Source organism: Benincasa hispida, chromosome 1 (assembly GCF_027475165.1).
Source record: "Benincasa hispida cultivar pf3 chromosome 1, pf3_genome.v1.1, whole genome shotgun sequence".
In the NCBI taxonomy this organism is placed as follows: domain Eukaryota; kingdom Viridiplantae; phylum Streptophyta; class Magnoliopsida; order Cucurbitales; family Cucurbitaceae; genus Benincasa; species Benincasa hispida.
This window is the reverse complement of record NC_143478.1, coordinates 86,841,535-86,848,728: the sequence shown is the minus strand read 5'-3', so window position 1 is coordinate 86,848,728 and position 7,194 is coordinate 86,841,535.

The window sequence follows — 7,194 nt, the reverse complement described above, 5'->3', positions numbered from 1 at the left end:
TCTTTGGCTTGACTCAGTTTCCTTCTTCTCATTTATCACTTTCATTCCATTTGATTAAATATTGCTTTTGTAAAGACTCTCTGTTTCTTTATAAAATTCATATGTTTGATCCATCATACTTGTCATTGTTTATTTCTTGTTTATGTTGAATGCATTAATACTTTATGCACAACTTCATTCTAAAGCTCAAGCTAACTTGACAAATTCGTAAAAGCATCTTTAACTTAGATTGTTCGAAAGAATAACTAAGCTGCATTAAGTAGGATGCCTAGTACAGCTAGAGATAGACTTACTAGTGTCTATTGCATTTTGTGTTAGACGCATGCATCCTAGAGATAGGCTTTGTATGTTATTCGCATTGAGAAATGTTGAATGAAGTCTGACGCATAAACAAAAGACAAGCAAACCATCCCATCTCATTCACATCACATCCTAGTTGTGTACACTCGTCTTAGACTGACGCGTCCACTTACATTAAACTCCATTCTCACATGATCCATCACTAACTACTTAACTCTTTTGCATCTCTTGCACAGGTATAGCAATTTAGTGTAAATAACACATTTCTCACATTTATTTAGGAAAGCCCCTACAGTAGATACAACGCAAGGTCTGTGTTTGGTTAACTGAATCCCTGAGTTCGACCCTGGACTTACCAAGAACCTAAATTAGATTTATACTTGGATCTGGTTTAGGAAAACTTGAACGTCATTAGAAGAAGTTGTGTGCATTCTGTTGCATATATCTGACGCCCCAACGCGTTACAATTACTTAAACGCATCACTTATACTTAGAACTATTTCTTCCAATTTATTTTATACAAAATACTCCTAGAGCGAATCACGATAGCAACGAACATACACCCTCTTCTGGCTCAAGAGGGGTTCGATCATAGTTGGACTATGATTTATTGTTTATTAGAGAGATCAGTGGTACTTAAGGAGTTAGATATAACTATAGGGGTAAATCGGTAATTTTGGCCTAGTTGTAGTTACGAGCAATTTGTAAAGGGTCATTATACTATTGACTAGTTATATCCAATGGACACAAAAATATATCAATAGTGCGAAGAATGCAATTGTCGGTCTTTAGTAGAGTGCCCAACAGTTAACGGATTGTGAATAATTTAACTAAAGGAGTTTAAATAATTACTCGTGTATCTTGGAGCTTCAAGCTGTGTCCATGAGGTCCCCACGGTAGCTCAACGGGAATAAATGAGAATCAATTTTTGGATTAATTTGAATTGTTCAAATTAATTGAGGGCATTAATTGTATATGATATAATTAATTTAATTTTAATTATATATGATATAATTACTATAATGTAATTTATACATTATAATATAAAGTATACTTGAAAGGAAATGAATGCTTGAATATGATTCAAATATTAATTATATGAATTGGATTCATATAATTAAAATTAATATAAATGTGATTTACATTAAAAGTCATTGGTAAGAGAGAATTGAAACTATAGGTTATATTGTATTTGATACAATATAGAAACTATAGGTTATATATTATATTTGATATAACATATAGTATAATATATATTATATGATAAGGTAGTTATCACATATATATATATATATATTAAATATTTTATTAAATAAATTAATTTATTTAATTTAATTTAATTTATTAATTTATTAATTTATTTCAAAAAACTAATTATGGGAGGGAGTTATAACTCCTTCCCCTCCTCCTACTCTCCCAAACGTGTGAGTGGGAAAGTAGTTCCCTATTCTCTGCAGTGTGTGAAAATGAAGAAAAGATAACAGAGAAATTTTCTCTCTAAGAAGGGTTCTATGAGATTCTTTTCTTCTCCTCATCTCCTCTCTCACAATTCTTCCCTCTCTACCAAAATAGTCAGAGCCCACAACTCTTAGGTTCTCATCCAAGAGAATACCAAGGTAGTCATTATGGTGGTGTTTGTATTATTCGAGGGGATCCATTGAAGAACGGTCTTCAAAGATAAGGGTTCTTGAGCCTAATTTTATTCTTCCGCGTTTATTTTTTAGTATGCTGTAATTTTTGAACTAAATGCATAATTGTATGTTCTTCTTCTGTAAAAATATGTATTCTGTGAAAATTAGGAATCCAGGACGATCCGCTTCCACTCAAGGACCTTTAACTGGGTTCCTTCATTCCTTCCCTTACATTTTAGACACACCATTCACTATACTTAATTTACTCTTCCCATTGACGTTAATTCACATCTTAACTCATAATTAAGAGGTCATAAACTTGATTAACTAGTAAAAAAAAAAGTTCAGGGGTTTACATATGGATGTCTATACATGATGAGAATGATTACGAGGGCAATTTTGGAACACGTTAAGGGAAAATCAAGAATATAAAAAAGCTCAAGCACGTGATTTCAATTGGTTTGCTAAAATTCTTAATAAATTTCCATTTTGCCAAATATCCTAACAAAACCTAAAAACTTGCTATATAGTCCAATTTTCCTTTAATTTTCAACATCTTCCCTCTCTTTCGAAACACTTCATCTTCTCCAAATTTGTAATAACAATTTCACATCTTTTTACAATCCTCTATAATTCATTAAGCCTCCATTGTTATTCTCTTAAAGGTCCTATTTTTTTCGTTTCATTTTATTCTTGAGAGATTTATTGTATTGTGACAATTCATTTGTTGTGAGCTAAAATTTGTAAATCCACCCTTGTAGAGAGTTTGTTAAGTGTGCTCTTTATTTTTCCAAACTATTGTAAGGGTTGTTCTTGATCCTGGAAAAAGATTCATTGTAACAATTTGATCCTCAACCGTGGAAAGGATCGAGTTTGTCCTTGCGCCTGGAAAAAGAACTTGTAGTAGTTCGATTATAAGATGTGGAAAGAGTCAAGTTTGAGTGACAAACCCAAGAGGAGCCACTAGTGACAAACCCAAGAGGAGCTTGGGAAGTGGATGTAGGCCAATTGTGTCGAACTACTATAAAATTCTCGGTGTCAATTTCTCTATCCCTCAACTATTTAATTTTGCAATTAATTTGTTCTTAAATTTTATTGCTTGAAATTATTTGCAAATTTTGTTCTTAAATTTATTTGTTCATATATGTTTATTTTGATTGGTTCTTCTTAAATTTATATATCATTTACCAATCCTTTTATTAGATTTAAAAATTATGCTTTAAAGTGTGATGGTTAATTTCTTGTTTTAAAATCACCAATAAAAAGCATGGTATATCAGTGTGTCTCAGTGATAGATACTGATAGAAAGATATCAGTGTATATTAATGTGTATAAGTGTGTATATCACATGTTTCATCAATTCAAAAATGATATAAACAAAGACATTAAGAATTTAATTGATATAAAGATGTTCCATTCATTTACAAACTCAAAAATAGAACTAATCAAGACAAAAAAATAACTTTAGTACATTCTAATATCAATCTATTTGGCAATACAAAGGGAAAAAATGCAAAGATAATGATTACACCATTGATTAATTTGGCAAAGTTTGCAAGTTCTAAAATTGTGACCTTTGCAATGACAACAACTACATCTTGATGAACTACTTTTAACTTCACCTATAAGGATCATGCTGAAGGCTTAAAAATAGGAGACAATGTTATAATGCCATCATCTACAACTCTCCAATATGAATGGACTCAAACAGGTCGAACACAATTCTTATATGTTGATGACAACGTGCTTGAATAATAATAATTAGATACATAAGAATAAGTATCCACGTTAAGTATCTGAAGAACAACAAGTGCATGAGAGCATGAAATTTCATTTAAAACCCATACTCGACAGCTGCAAGATCCCAAGTTGAGCTTCACTATAAATTATTTATCATCATCCATTACTTTGTGTTCAATGTTGCTAATGGGATGAACCTAATAAATAAAAATGGAAAAAGAAATCAGCATTTACAAATATACCAAAGATAAATACTAGTAATAGTCTATCACTATCTATCATAAAGAGACAGTGATAGACCTCTATCACTGTCTCTCATTATTTTATCAATTTTATATATTTAAAAACAAACAAAAATGAAAAAGAATAAAGAACTTTTACCAAGAAGCTTCTTGATTCTTATGTTGGTCGCATAATATATTCTCAACCCAATGAGTCAAAATTGTTCATAGACAAACTGTAGGATCAGTATGGCAATCTAGAGGAGATGAATAGGATTTAATCAAACTAATTAAGATTTTTACTAATGTGAGCCCAATTAAACAAATTAACAAATTGTTTGCTAACAAGTAATTTAAACAATAAATTTATACAAATAATTTCACTTTGAATTATTGAGTTATATACAAATAAGAATAACCATCCGTGATAGACAGTGATAATAGACAATGATAGACTTTAACAAACTAACTACTGGTGATAGACACTGTAAGACCCTAACACTAAAACTAAATTTAAATAGAGAAGAAAAATATTAAGTGAGGATATTGGAACAAAGGGAGTAAAACATCAAAATTTTCCAAAAAGGTGACCAAGGGTCCAAACGCCTAGGAAGGGCTTAAGATATGTTGGACGCAAGAAGAAATGAAGGATGGAAGCAAGAAAACTTTGAAAAATGGCTAGGGGTTGCATACAACCAAGCAAAGGCATACAAGAGGCATGCGGACAGGGCAGCAAGCATGCGTCGAGTGAACATGCTAGGCGCGCCAGCCATGCGTCGAGGCCAAGCACACAGGCCATGCGTCGAGGCCCAACGCACAGGCCATGCGGCAAGGACAAGTGCAGACCATGCGTCAATCGCAGTCCATACGTTGATGGTGTATGCCGAGTGCGTAGCCCATGCGTCGAACGAACAAGCGAGCGAGCCATCCTATGCGCTTCCAGGCAACCATGTATCGATGAGCGCCTGCCTATGCGTCGAACGAACAAGCGAGCTAGCCATCCTATGCGCTGTCGAGCAACCATGCGTCGACGCGCCAGGCCAAGCGCACGCCCACACGGCCGAGAGTGCCTATGCGGCTGAGCATGCCATGCAGCCAACCGTGCAAGCGCCTAGGCAACACACCATGCGTCGATGGTCAGCACCATGCATTCATGCCTAGTAGGCCGAGCAAGCACACTTAGCAAGCCATGCGTCGAGGGTGAGCGGCCACCTTATTCGTGGTGATGACCAACTCATGCGTTGGCTAAGTTGAACTTTGATGAAGGAAAGGTGAGTTGCTATGCGTTAAGGATAGAAGGTAAGGCTAATTGATGGAAAACTTTGAGGGAGAATGCTAAGAGTATACGAATATAAGACTTAAACACTTTAAGTAGAGAAATATGTGAGGTACTTACGTGATTTAGGTGGCAAAAGAAGGATCACATAAAATTCTAGTAGGAGGTGGCTAAAGAAGATTTCATGCAATCCACCCAAGCATGAGGTGGGTGAAGGAGATTTCATGCAACAAAAGGAATTTTGGCTGGCAAGCTGAAAGAACAACTCAAGGCTAGGCTAAGGATAGGCTGGGTAGACTGAATGTTGGCAACTCCAAAGGGAGACAAATGGGAGTTGTGTTGTCAACATGGGATGAGTTTGAAATGGCTATAAATAGGGGAGTTGGGCAAGGGAAATTCATTCGTACCAGCACCTAAATCGTGTGTTGAGAGCATATTTAGAGAGTGACGTTTAAGTTATTAGGCTGATTGGAGATCAAAAGAAATAAGGTTGTGTTGGTGAGACATTGAGGAAGTCAGACACACAGCCAGCTCAAGGCAGCCGGACGCACAGCCAGCCCAAGCCTTGCGCACATGCAGCATTGCATCCATCCGTCCGCGTGCGTATCGCTCGACGCATCCCGTGCGCCAGCCCAACGCAGCTGCCTTCCCCGTGCAGCACATCACGCCCAGCACACGCCCAAACGCGCCGCCCCTGTGCGGCACAGCACACCCACTCTGCCTATTGCCCAACGCCCAGCTGCCTATCTCAGTCCAAATAACCTCTAAAGAGGCTAACTTTGGTATTTTGGTTAATTTTGAGTAGGGTAAGCTGGTGTTTTTAATATATAATGATATTTTGGCTAAATTTGACACTATTTATTGATATAACAAGTATTAATTGAAGAATTTTCATTGATATGGAGGAATTCTCAGGAAGGTAGTCTGAAGGTGATTTTAATGGAAAAACTTGCTCACGGTGAATGTTTACTTAGCTTTATGCTTTGATATGTGAATAAATGCATATTTAAGTACAAAATACTGCTTATGATGTTATGATGATTTCCATGATATTGTTTGTGAAATTGCTATGGAAACTGAGATTATACTCAGATTACATAGTTAGCATGCTTAACAAAAGGTGCTTGGCGGGAAAATATAGTTGGCCTCGGTTGGCGGAAAATAATAGTCGATGACGACCGGCGGAAAGTATAGTCAAGTACCTAAGCATGACTAGCGGGATAAAGAATTGTCGGTGTGCACATTAGCGGGAAAAGTGGGTTATAGGAAAGTTTCCATAAAAAGTTATGATGATTGATAATGTGTCCATGATATAAGCATGCCACGTATAGTATGGGACTGGAGAATGTTGATTGAATGAACATATACATGATCATGCATAAACTATATTGAAATTATGATTATGTGATTGATTTCCCAAAAATATGATTTGCAAAGTGATTAGCTCACACTCTTCCAAATGTTTTCTTATATCCCCCTCCCCTCCCCCCCCCCAGGTAGCAAAGTGGAGCGTTCAAGGAGGAGTCTGCTAACCACCATCACACCAGGACTTGGTAAATTCTCAGGGCACGGCTTGTAATAAAGAATATAGGAAACTAAACTATGTGTATGAAAGATAGATAGAGTGTTGTAAACATGTTGAAATCCTTAATAGATATGGGGGGAATGTTGAATTTAAATGTTGTCTTGGAATACTACTGGTTTATCCTCACGCTCCCTTCTCGGTCTTGGGGGTTAAGGCTAGGGAGGGGGTGTGACAGACACTGATTGAAGTATGGAATATTCTGTATAGATTTTCATTTCCGATGTGACAAAAAATTCAAAGCAGCAACTTCCATTTTTATGGACAAAGACACGAACTTCCTTTTTCCACGGCCTTCTTCATCTTCCCATCGATCTCTTTACATCTCTTTCTCATTTCTTTGCTCTCATATCCATCCATCACCATTTTAATAGCTTCCTTCACTTTCTCCCTCTTCACCACTATCCTTCCTACACCTTCCAAATCCCCCTTTGCTTCCTCTCC